We start from the raw sequence: 13,439 nt of genomic DNA, 5'->3' as shown, positions 1-13,439 counted from the left end.
CCTCAATAATTAAACCAGTTGGAGCTTTTAATGAAGCGGTTAAGGTTGAAGATGTCAGTATTAATTAATTCACTAGTATCTTCTAAGAAATATTTTTCCAAGTATTTTTTACGTCTACTGAATTATATTACTGTGCGACCAAACTTTAAAAGGTATGTTCACAGGAGTACGATAAAAGTTCGTCCATTTGTGTAAGTGAAAAGGATAACTTCCATCGCGTTTACAAGTGAACATACAATCTTTTTTTAATGCTCTTCAGACCATAAAGCGAAAACTAAAAACTAAATAGTGCGATTCTCCTATCAACTATCCCAAATCAAATTAGCTGATTCTGACCAAGGTTTTCTAATCTATTCAATGGGAAAAGATAGTACCATAAGAACTTACGTGCAGTGAATGACATCTATTCAAAACATGAAAGCGGAGCCAGCGAAATTTTCTTTTTATATTTTAAAGGCATATAAGATATAACGACATGTGAAACTCGTCTTTTATATCTAAGCTCTATGTGAATTAACGCACATAGGCAAAAATATTGGTTTTAATTTTGTTTTTCAAGTACCTCAATCTCATTCTCCTCACTCAAGACTCTACCATTCTTAGGTTGCGTAAAGTTGTTAGATTCGGTCTGCTTTCATCCCATTCACCGTCGAACACAATGACAAAACTACTAAAACCAGCTTCGTTAGATCAAATGGTAGTGGTACCTACCTTACCTACTCTGTAAACTATTGTGTCTCGCTGTTTCTCCTTTCGTTCGACTAATGCTTTGTATCGTTTAACCGGCTTTTTGAGTAACTTGTTTAATAGGCTGTGTGCATTTCAATTGCACTTGATTCTCTATTGTCTACCCTTGTTAAAGTTCACTCACAAGTAACAACTACTGCTTACAAATTTGTGATCTTCGAGCATGTCGATGTGGACTATCGTTGAGTTGAATTTAGTTCGAGCACGTTCGACATATGATTTCACTCGAACATGTGGTGTTTTGGTTTAAGAAATATTTGAATTGATAATTCTCTTAGGCCTGTAACCTTATAAGAAATTTTAATGAAGAAACCTCTAAAGTCAAAAATGACAAACGAAAAGAAATGGCACAGAACAATAATTGGTTCTAAAAAGGTTCCGTAAGGTTGCAATCATTAAATATATTACCTCAGGTTATCACAGTTGTTTGAGAAGAAAAAGTACCCTTTATCACAACACCTGAAGAACCAGAACTACCCCTGCTGATTTCCATTTTATATACCTATCTGATCACACACTGTTATCAGCAAACGAACGAGAACGAGCCTTATGTCAGACTTGTGCGAGACACTGACAGTGTGGTTCTCAGCGTACAAGTGCTCCATGATGTAGCCAGCGCATTCTCTGATCACCAAGCAGTGCACATTGAATAATTGATAAGCACGGCAGCAGCAGCGGTTGTGTTCGCCGTCCTAGTCATCGTCATCGTCGTTGTCGTCGGTCGTCTGTGCGCCACACGATCAGTAGTTGGTATAGGTATTTGTATTTACATATTTTTTTTTGTTATTATTTCCCTTCGGCTTTTCTACAATAAGAAACTATTACAATAGTTACTAGTTTTGAGTCGTTTTCCCCCTTTTTTTCCTGTACATTCTCCATTTGGAATTGAGAATTTTTTTTTGAAAAGATAGCCGCCGCGCTTCATTTCTGATTCGACTTTGGTGAAGATAGTCTTTCGGAAACCTCCGATCCGATTAGTTGAGGTTTGTTTTTTTCTGTCGTCTTTCGGTTTTATTCGTTTTTTTTTTTCGAACTTGTCGTTAAACTTCTTTACTTGTTGTTGTTGGATTTTATTTCCAAAACAGTGTTTCAGAAAAATCCCTCATTGTACTTCCTTATCTTTACTTTTTCTTAAAAGGGCATTTTCAGTTCATTGTGGTACGTTTTTTCGAGAGTGTGCGAATTTCGAGTTCGAATTTTATTCCTTATTCGAAAAATAGTGTAAATTGTGAATGTTTTCTGCCAAAATATCAAACAAAATTTGTTTGGAAGAAAATTTCTGTGAGTGAGTTATTTTGTTATTGAAAACGAATTTCGAAAAAAAATTGCCCTTGGATATTATCTACAACAACACAACAATAAAATCTACATCATCACAGCTGAGACAACAGGACTTGTCTGTTTTTGAAGATCATTTTTAATCATTTATTTCCGTAAGCTTTATGAATATATGTAATATCTTATAAAGATCTGATCTGAGCTGCCCTGCTGGCTAATGTTTATACTCTGTTGGCTGCTTTGACTGCTGTTGTACACTTAAGGTGATAAATATTTGCATAGCTTTTATAGAATCTGTATATAGTCTGGAGGAGAATATTATGTATGTTTAATTTAGCTGGAGAGAGAGAGATCGGCTAAGGAGCTTATTTACGACTTTTTTCAATTGAATTGCCAGCAATTTCTGTGTGGATTGTATATAGTTTAAAAATAAATACATAATAATGATCTCTTTCTGTCTTATGTGTACGTATGGTAAATAGTTCGGAAACATAGATAGAAGAGATGGTATTTTATTATTCCTGTCTGAAGCATTCTTCCTGGGAGGTTATTGAATTGATGAAAGATACCCATGTGTTTATATTTTCCAAAAAGTTTAGGGTTGAATGATCTTTAATGCTTTGATAAAAGGAGAAAGGTAAACCTTTATTGTTGGACAAAATTAATCAACTGTAACTCGTAGAAAAAAGTTAATGGAAATATTACAAAAACACAAAAAATGTGCAGCTGTAGCAAGAATTCTAGAACGGTTTACCATAAAGAAGTTGAAGAAGAAAATTCGAACTTAATGCCCTTAGTTTTGAAAGTGGACTAAGCCACTCCTTAAAATGGCATCAAATCTAGCCTAAAAATAATTATTATTTAAGGGGTAAAGTTTATTTGAACGCGAAATTGCAGTAAATAAATTTCTTTATTGCTCCTTCAGTGATTTCATAAATTAAATACAATTAAATCGTTATAAGAAAATTATTATGTAGTTAAGTTTTTCTTTAACCAATGCAAAAAGTGACTTAGTCCACTTTTATAATCAAGGGCACATATGTACATAAAAATCATGTGCCGTTTATGAAAGAACTTTTTTTTTTTGAAAAATCAGTTTTTTTTTTTCAAGAACTAGAAATACAATTTTTGAAATATTATTTTTAGCTTTTGATAAATTATAATAACCTACTGAAATGTGGTGTAAATTGAGTTAGATGACTAAGATATTTCCTTGGTGAAAACAATTATTTGCAATGACAGCATATCAAAGAAAAAAAAATATTAATTAATTTAATAATTTAATTATTATTAATTATAATATATTGACGGATTCTATCTAATAAAATGCAAGACTGTGTCACACGAACTTACTCTTAGAGTTCAAGTTAAGTAGATTCAAAGAAAAAACACAAAAAAAAAACTTCTTATATGAATTTGAGCTCCAAAAAATGTATGCGACTTGATTTCTTTTATTAAGATAAATTTCAGAAAAAAAAATTCGTTGGAGTCGTTTAAAAAAAAAGAATTTCCCACAGAAAATAATTTTTGTAATTATAATTTGTGAACAACAACAACATCTTGAAGGTGCTACCTTTTGTTTTTAATGAAGTTGGTATGACATTTTGTAGCAATTATTTGTAATCTATATAAAATTTCAAAAAAAATCAATGATCCGTTTTCAAGCATTTGGTTTTCAAATTTTTGTTTGAATCCAAAAATTTTCAAAATTTTTAAACTTTACAAAAAAAAAATAAAATTTGTTGAAATTAAATCAGTGGATGGGAGAAATTCAGAATTGATTAAAAATGGTTAAAACGATTCGACTGAGTTTTTATTATGTATGTCAATATCGAATGATAAAATGGTGTCGAAAGTATGAAACAATCACTTCAAAATGATTAAAATACTTCGTTAGCAAACAAATAAAGCTGTAAAATGGAGAAAGGCAAAAAGAAGGACAAAATGACGCAAGTAACATTTTTAGTTGATTTTTATCAAACAGCAAGTTGGAGATCAAAAAGAGACTTTTGAAAGTACGACAAATCAGGGTTTTAGTTTTCGATCAACTCTCTTGGTATCTAAATACTTTATTTTAAAAATTGTCAACATTCTAAGCAACTACATTTTGAAGCCTCAAAAATACATATTTGGTGAAAACTGAAAGTCATTATCTTGATAAATAAAGAACCTAAATCATTTGTGTTTTATTCATATTCCCAGAAGAATAGACTAAAAATTGTCAAAGAAAGGAAAAAATTTGTAACAGGCTGATTTTTGTTTTTTTTTTTTTTAACTTTAAAGTGATTTTGGTGAAAAATGTTGATATGGACATCGACAATTAAGGTATGAATTGTATTCTAAAAAAATTTAATTGTATATGCAACTCTATTTTTTCATACGGAGGGGTTGAAATACACACTTAAAAAAATTGCACTTTTTTCGTTATTTTTTTCTTACGTTAGTGTTTTTAAAATAGCGCAACCCGCCACAACATTGCATAAAATATATATTATTGAACTGCTGGATATATAGAACAATCTTGCATTTCAAGAGTTTGCCCAAGTTTGCACCCCTGAAAATAAAGACCCCTTGAAAAAAAAACGACCCTTACTTATAGACTTTTATAAATATTATGTTATTAAGAAAATTTCTTCAGGCTCCAATAGACCTACAATTTGAACACAATATTCTTGAGATATAAAAAAATTTATTGCAAATAAAAACAACAAAACTGGGTTTCCCAGAAAAAAAGTACCTACCTATGTTTCAGTTTTTTTTTAATCTTAGGAACTTTAATATTTTTTATTAGAATGAAGTCTACGGGGTCATTAAAAAATGGTATAAATATGTCCATAATATTGCAAAATTTTATACAAAATCAATTAAAAAACGAAAACATTTTTTTTTCTACATTTCATCTTTAAAACTTAATTTCTCAAAAACTATTTAATGAAACAACTTGACTCAAAAAATAAAATAAATAACTAACTTTAAGAAAAGTTATAGCACAGGGTTATACGTGCATTTTATGATTTTTAATATTTTTTTTTCTTCCGGCTAATCGAAAGGTAAGTGGGTAAGCACTTAAGTGGCTTTTACTACTGTACCAAGAAAATGAAAATTTTTCCTTCCGAATATTTTTTTTTGTCATTTGGTACATATTTGATGTGGAAAATGTCCCGAAATATTTTTGGCCAGGTTTTAGACTAAAATACCGCACCGTGCGTCGTTAAAATTCGCTGCTTGTCAGTCAGTCGTATGATACTTCACTTTATTTCTAACTGTTATTGCTGATTTTTTTGCCAATCCGTCCCTTGTGCCCCCCCCCCCAGAAAAAAATCCTGGATCCGCCCTTGCATGATACAAGAAAACTTTGTGGGACAATTTTTTGTAAAATAGCCCCAGCTACAATTTTGTAGAACATAATTTTTGTCTAAAAATTTCAATGAACCTATTGCCATCATTTTCTTATTTTTCTTCATTTTTTATATCATTATCTTCTCACTGAATTTTTTGTTGCTTAGTTTAGCACCAACTCGTTCGAATTTTCCACTCGAAATTAAAAAAAAAATCACAAAAGTTATCATTTTGTTGGCTCCAAGATTTTCTGTGCGCTACGATCTCATACCTCCCCTTGACTAAAATCACTGCCCAACAAACTGCTCAATCCTAAGAGTAAATAAGTACGACCCATTTGTTGCCTTTAACTGCAAAACAGATGTCGTTTTCTGTTTCCTCTAACGTAGAAGTATAGTGTTCCTTAAATTCCAGTTTTTCTGGTGTTTATTGGCGAATCACACATAAATACAACAAATTGTAATAATGTAGTTAATTTAAAAGGGATGAAGTGGCGCGCCTTTTCTTCAAAAGCATTTTTATGTTTTCATTTTGCAAGTACATACATTCCATGTTTTTTTCTTCTTTCTTTTATGAAAGGGGAAATTCCGGAAGTATGATTGTTTTTTTTTGCTTCACAAGGTCATTTTATACCTTATTTCTTGTAAAAATTGTTTGCATTCTAATTGATGATGGAATTTTGATTTAATTCAACAAAAAATAATGTTTAGCAATCACAAACAGCCAGTAGGTATCTTAGAGTGAACATTAAAAATTAATGTGAAATTAAAATTCAGTTTGAATTTTTAATGTAAATCAATGTAAACAAACATGATTTTTTTAAAATCTTGTGTTTACATTAAAAACTGTGTATAATGTATATACCCGCTATACCGGGACTGGTTTGGGTGCAATAATATTATCAATGAACTTGATCATAAATATTCCATTTGTATTTGCATCCACTGTCAATGAAAAAAGAAAAAAATAAATATTTATTTGTGTATATTGATTTGTCTTTAAAATATAATTTATTGACTAAATTTAATGAATGGAAAATTCGAAAATCATTGAAATATTTTTAGATATGTAGTTTTATATAGAAGTATAAGTTTGTTGTTATAGTTAAATTGTTATTTTATTGAAATATTTTACATTAAAAGCTTAAAACAGATAAATTTTACGATTTTTAAGTTAATTAATTTAAATTTAATTTTGATAAGATTAACTTTCCCGATGATTATTTAATTAAATAATCTATCAATCAATGTAAATCAGCTATATCGACTTTATTAAAAGCTTTCAACAGAAGTGAGGTACAAGAATGAATAGGTAATTGAACCGGTTAACTACGTTCTTCATCAATGTTCATCATCAACCTTCAAGTGTAAATCGATTGTTATTTTTAAGCACTTAATACCTTTCTTATCTACAGTAAAACCCGGATAAGTGCCGCTCGCTTAAGTGCCTAACCCGCATAAGTGCCTTCGTTTTTTAGAACCAAAATTTTAAGGATTTTTTCATATAAAACTCATCTTTTTTTCATATAAAACTCATCTTTTAACTACCTTCTATGTCAAATACTTATGATTGAATTTACTTGGAGGAAATTCTTTTAAGTACACATTTGAAACAAGTTTCAGCAGTAAGAAAAACTTCATTTGCTAAAGCGCTTTAAGATTCAAAAATTCTACTAAAAGAAGAAACTAACTAGTTAGTTATTTTAAACTTTCAAAGTTATTTTGTTTGTGAAGATTCTGTTTTTAATAATCAAACATGTTTTTTTTTTATTTTTAAGTAAATATAGAGATAAGTGCCTATGAGCACTTAAGCGGGTTCTTGTAAGTAACTTACCCGCTTTAGTGCCTAACAAAACCGGGCATTTAAGGTGAGGTACTTATCCGGGTTTTACTGTATTTATTTTTGAACTAGAGGAGTTAACATGTCAGGAAATGAAAAAAAAAAAAAAAAACGAACGAAGAAGTAAACTTAAACATAACTTAAACATTATGCATGACATCAGAGGAGCTAAAGGTTACAAAAACCATTAGTAAAAACTCCTCAAGGAAAACAAAGGCTGTGGCAAGGAGTAAGTAGAAAAGAAAACACAAAGTCACTTATATCCTTAACATTGTGCACTCACCTCTTAACTGCATTAGAGCATTTGATTATACAAGAATGAAATAATGGTCTTCATAATGTTATGATGTTTTTCTAAGAATTTAAAATGGGAATATTTGCTTTACCGTAGAAATAAGCATAAATATAATTATTTGTAGCAAAAAAAACATGGATATGGTTTTTTCTCATAGTTTATATAGCCAAAAAGGACGAAATTCGAAATGCTATAGCAAAGCTATGCTGTAGCACTTTAACATCAAGTACCTGAAATTAAGCTGTGATATAAATGTCTTTTCTCGTCTAGTTTAATAATTTTTTTTTGCTTGTTTTATTTTATATTACCTACCTATATTTGTTATTTATTTTAAATTTGTGTCAGTGCTGTCGGGAGGATGCAATACGGAGTTTTTAACAAGTATAATGTGATTTAATACAAGTATTGTATAAAGAACAAGAATCCCCTGAAGAAGTAAGGAATTCTTACGAAACGTTGGGTGAAAGAATGGAATAAAGTTTTTTTATTTATTCGCATTCCAAAAACAAAAAAAACCAAAAGAGCCTAATAAAACATAATAAATAAGTATTAAAAAAGAATTGGTCAAACACATAGGTACAAAAATTTTATTGTTTTGTTTATAACAACAACATTATTTTACAAGAACACCTAGTGCTTTTTAGCCTTCCATTTTTCTGTCATGAGCAAAATTTTGAACGAGAGATATTATCGTTTTTACTTGCGATATAGGTACTATAGGGCAAGTTTAGGATTCGTAAAAAAAATCGAACTCGAGATAACAATTTTACATGACATTACGATGATGGAGAATGCCAAAAGTGGGTCCGGCAATTCTGTCTGTCTGTCTGTCCGTCTGTCTGTCTGTAAGAACCTCGAGCTACATCCTAAACTACTGAAGGGATTTTCTTTAAACTTGGTAGTTAACAGTTTTGAGTGATTCCCTAGAGGAGAAATTGAAGTTTTTTTTTTAGGACCAAAACTAACGGTACCTGTCATATAACGAAAACAGAAAAGTTGATTTATTTCAAAAACGGCTCTAACGATTTTGATTAAAATTTTTTTGCTTACTGTTACAGATAAGAGCTTTCTTTGACAATACAAAAAATATTTTTTGTACCGTTATCAACGGTACCTGCCATAGAACGGTTTTTTTTGATTTATGAATTTCTCATAAACGACATAACAGATTTCGACCAAATTTTTAATACAGAAACGTTTAATCAATAATTATTTAAAAAAATTTAAAATTTTTCAAAAATCACATTTTTGGATTTTTAAAAAATATTTCAAAATTTTTTTTTTGAAAAATCAATTTTTTGGAAACGAGTTGGTGAAAAAATTTGAAATTTTGTTTTTATGTGTAAATTAATTATTTATTCAAAATTGCATATCAACTTTTTTTTTGAAAAATGTTAGAAAATTTTTATATATAAAAAATTATTTTTTTAAAAAACGGCTCTAACGATTTTCGAATTTTTTTTTTTTTTAAATTCCTTTTTATACCTACTAGAAATAAAATGGCATACTTTGTTTTTTGTAAAAGATCATTTAAAACGGTATTTTATTATTTATAAAAACGGATTTTATTTTTTTTGTATCACTAACGAAATTCCGTGAAAATGTCAAATTTTCCCTAATTTTGTTCAATAAAAAACTTTAACATTAGAGTAACTTTTACCATAAGAGCAATAACGTGCGACCCCAGTCGTGCAATTTATTTTCATTGCCGTCGTTTATTTTCGAATTACGGAATGCAGAATGTAAAAGAAAATGACATTTGTTCACGACAGAAAACGAGTGACAAAAGATGAAACATAACATGATTTTTATGATAAACTATAGGTAGTGTTTTTTTTTTACATGATTCAAATTCAAAAGACGGGAATGATTTTTTGGATGATCTTAAATATGAGACATTTCTTCTCTCTAAGTAAAGTAAAGCTTCTCTAAGAAAAAACTCAAAATCTTATTTCTTAGTTCTTCGATAATACAACAATGTAGAAATACTCTTGTTGTTATTAGGTAACTGCTTATTGAATTTATAAAGTTCATCCACATGTTAACCATTGATGTAATTACTATTGTAAAACTTAACCGCATACATACTCCTTTTTTTTTTAAATTGTTTATGCAACAAAGGCCTTTTTGTACTCCTATATGTTTGAAGGTAGAAGGTATATTAATTAAATTAACAGTCAATCATCCGCAAAACAATCTCAAATAAAAGCTGTTCTGATGTCATTATAATAATAAAATAATTGAAGTCATAATTAACAATAATATTTAACAAAAGAAATGAACCTACATTTATAGTAGTAGTTTATGCATGAATTTATATTTTATTTCAACGAAATTAAGATGAAGGTGCTCAACGGTGTAAATAATGAGTTTGTCATTTTTTTAATTACTCGCTTTAGAAACACGATAACTATACAACTTGTTTTGTTTCTAAGATAATATTTTTGTTTAAATTAAAGAAGATTCAAATAGAATGCTTAACTAAGCTTAACCGAAACAAAAATATATTAAGTCCATAGCGATGTCGTTTGTACTTACTTAAATTATTGAAAATAACACTGAAAAAAAAACATAAGTGACGTGTAATACGAATTGACTCTTTCTAGAATTGTGCATTGCGATGCACTGAATCCATTTGGCTCCATCAGGTGATGGTTTTAAATAAAATACCAAATAACACAAAAAAATGCCATATTCATGAGCGGTGGGCTCTGCTATATAAACTTAAAAGTGCCAAGTCCAGAGATCAGAAATGAATCTACATAAATCTTTTCAAAGGTTCTTAAATATTTCCTATTTGTTGAGTCTATCATAAGTAAAACTGAATTCCTAAACTAAGAAAAAAAGAAATTTTTGGCATATGCGACATTTTCCTTACTACAAGCATAAAAGTTACAAAGTGTGTTTTTGCATCTTCACAGCACACCAAGACCGAAAGTATAGTTTGGAAAAGTGAAACTTTAGGAAAAAGTGTTGCCAATTTATACCTGGAATAGACGAAAAGAGCATTGATTCCATCAAAGCCGAGCAAACTGTAAATTGGTTTTTTTTTTTTCCAAAGGTAGACAAATTGCCAAGCTATCTAAAAGTTTTCACTCCGACTTGACAAGTCTTGTCCACATTCATCATGATACATGCAATGCATACAATTGGACAGACCTTGCAAAGATTCAGCTTCCGGTGGTGTTGAAGTGAGTGTTTCGAAGAATTCTTTTGAAAATGATGTTAAAGAAAAGTCACTCAACAGTTTGTCACTTTGCCTCAGAGAACACAAAAGGTTGATGTTCTTTACTGTAGCAACGTGATGCTATGTCACATTTGTTGATTAAAGTCGGATGCCATTGCAAAATTTTCTGACGAATTTACTTCCTTCATTCCCTTCTATTAGAAAGTTAAAATTTTCCTCTAGCGCCTTTGTTGATAGAGTTGCTAAAGTACCTACCTACATTTCAAAGAAGATATTCTATAAATCCATAAAAAAAAAAAATGATTCCTCTCAAACCAACAAAGATGCTGGAAATCCATGACAACAAAGATAAAGATTATGACAAGACAAGCGGCGACAATGAAAACAAAATTTTCTGTCGGATGCGCTAAAGTAGGTAGAATGTACTCGTATGTATGTAGGTATATAAAAACGCTTAAGCATGGATTTAACTTTGTAAACCAATACATTCTTAGATAACGAAAGATGAGTGTACGACCGACAACGAACATTCAATTTCATGCTCCGTTAAGAAGAAAGACTTTACATAGGTATTGACTATATAAAGTTTATGTGCATATATACTTAGAGATGAATAGCTTCCTCTTAGGTTCCCAGTTCCAGTCCAGTCTCGCACACTCTTCACTCATTTTGAGATGAGATGCTGTTTTTTTTTGTTTTGTTTTAATGCAAAGCATCTTTGGATCGTTGTTTGGACAGATTGACTGACCGACCAGCCATTTACTGCGGCTGGCAGTCCCGTATGGCATGTAAATAAGTGGCCTAATGATCCAGTGCCCTTGGCTCTTAAATTGAATGTGTGCCCGTGCATGCTTGTAAGATTTGTCTTATTTTGTTCCGTGATTTTGACTTTTTTTTTTGTTGTTGTTGCTGTTCCATAATCAGCTTGTGCATTCTATGCGAATAGAAGGATAGAGAACGAAATGAACAAACTGTCATTAATGGACGACATTTATACAAGGTGCTTCGTTTCCAAGTGTGACCCTAACCTAGAAATTTATTTCTATTTTTGTTAAATGGTTATTTTTTTCGGTGTGAAAAAAAAATTAAACCATTACACACATAATCATAAGAATTGTTTGATGATGTTTTAAGTGAGGTTTAACTGCTGTCAAAGATGAAAATTGAATCAAGTCTTTCAAAAGCAACCTGAAAGAGTACCTAACCTTTAATAAATACTTTTAAGTATTTATTACTTTAACCCTAGTTTTTCAGATGACCCTGGCTTCAGGGTTAATCCCGATAGATGGTGCCACAAGTTATAATCACCTAATGTTTGATATGAACATATTTTCAGCAAATTTTTAACCCTTCGTAGGATTTTAGTTACACTGTACGCTGCAAGCTGTAACAGTGTAACACCCTGTGAGAAAAAAAAAAAAAACACTTGAAATTGGTCATGACAGAAGAGAGAAAAATATTTGCGGATTCATGAATTATGAATTTTTCTTTTTTTTTTATTTGCATATTTTGTGGGTGATAAAAAGCACCTTGTTTCATGTATTAGCTTGAGCTTGAGACATTTGAAATAGTAAATTTGAATTTTTTTTGCATTTGATTTTCTAAAAGGTTTGTTGTTTTTTATTTTGTTTTGCTTTGTTTTGTTGTGTTGATGAAAATCCGGATGTCTTCCTTCTTTCCGGCAATGTTCATCTAATTAGCAATAATTGTTATTATTTGTCACGTTTATATACGAGTATAGAAATAGCAAATAGGTAGGGATATTGATTATGTTTGAGCAGGGGCTGCTACAGACTTTATTGTTGATGTGTACGAGTATAAAGTGACAGTTTGCAGTAATTAAGCTTTGTAGCTAAAATTAGATTTTCATAGTCGTATAAACTCGTATGCCCGTCGACGTAGGTACGTAAATAACTGTCATAATAGTTTTGAATTATTAGTATCCGTGTTTTATTGGCAATTCTACTCGTATAGGTATGTTAGCTGGGTTTGCAAAATTATGTGGATATGGTTATCAACAAAAGGAATGGTTAGTGGAAAAATTTAAATCATTTATGTTAAAGATGAGGCGGGAAAAAATCGCCCCAAAAATGTTTCTCTCAAAACAATCTAGAGTTTTCTTCCGCCTTTGTCATGTCATGACTCTGCACCATACAGTGGGACTGCAATGATAAAAATCTTCTTTAGCGACACCTTCTCTTAGTTACAGTGGCGTAGCTAGCATGGGTGGCACACGGGGCGGTAATTATGGAAATTCCATTATTCTATATAACTATGATTTTTTACTTGGTCTTTACCATAGGCAAATTTTGGAATCGCAAAAATTCGAACTGCCATACAAACGATTTTTTTATTTTTTTTTTCAAATTAGAAAATTTTTCAAAAAAAATAAATTTTGGACTTAAAAAATTTAATATTTTTTTTTTTGAAAATTTGTATTTATAATAAAAAAAAAAACATATTTCATAGAACAATTTTTTGTCATTAAATTAAATACTTGGTTTGGAGTTTAAAACCGGTCTAAAAGATGTTTTTGTACTTTTAAAAACAAATTTTATGTTTTAAATGAAATTTATAAAATTAAATTGAAAATATAACATAAAGCCATAACATAAAAAAGTTACGAAATGTAACATTGTGACGTCACAAAATCGTTCCTAAATGCAATGTTAAAGTGTCAAATAGTTATATTTGGTAACTTTTTCCAAATTAGCTTCTGGACTTAAGGTTCAATGTTAATCTGTCAAACACAAC

At 30.2% G+C, this 13,439-nt stretch overlaps 1 protein-coding gene across 4 annotated transcripts in view; it reads left to right on the top strand.

Annotated features, from left to right (window-relative positions):
- The first annotated feature begins 1,388 nt into the window (after positions 1-1,388).
- Positions 1,389-13,439, top strand: part of LOC129911948 (bumetanide-sensitive sodium-(potassium)-chloride cotransporter) — a 195,042-nt gene continuing 182,991 nt past the window's right edge. For 2 of the 4 annotated variants that reach the window (XM_055989983.1, XM_055989982.1), the window contains exon 1: positions 1,390-2,288. The gene's annotated coding sequence lies outside the window, so the exon portion shown is untranslated. Of the gene's footprint in view, positions 2,289-13,439 lie in introns of all 4 variants that reach the window. The other 2 variants (XM_055989981.1, XM_055989979.1) reach the window with 2 other exon arrangements.

The sequence above is a fragment of the Episyrphus balteatus genome, chromosome 2 (genome assembly GCF_945859705.1).
Source record: "Episyrphus balteatus chromosome 2, idEpiBalt1.1, whole genome shotgun sequence".
Taxonomy (NCBI): Eukaryota; Metazoa; Arthropoda; class Insecta; order Diptera; family Syrphidae; genus Episyrphus; species Episyrphus balteatus.
Note: the sequence above shows the minus strand (reverse complement) of the source record. Positions and strands in the feature narration are given on the sequence as shown.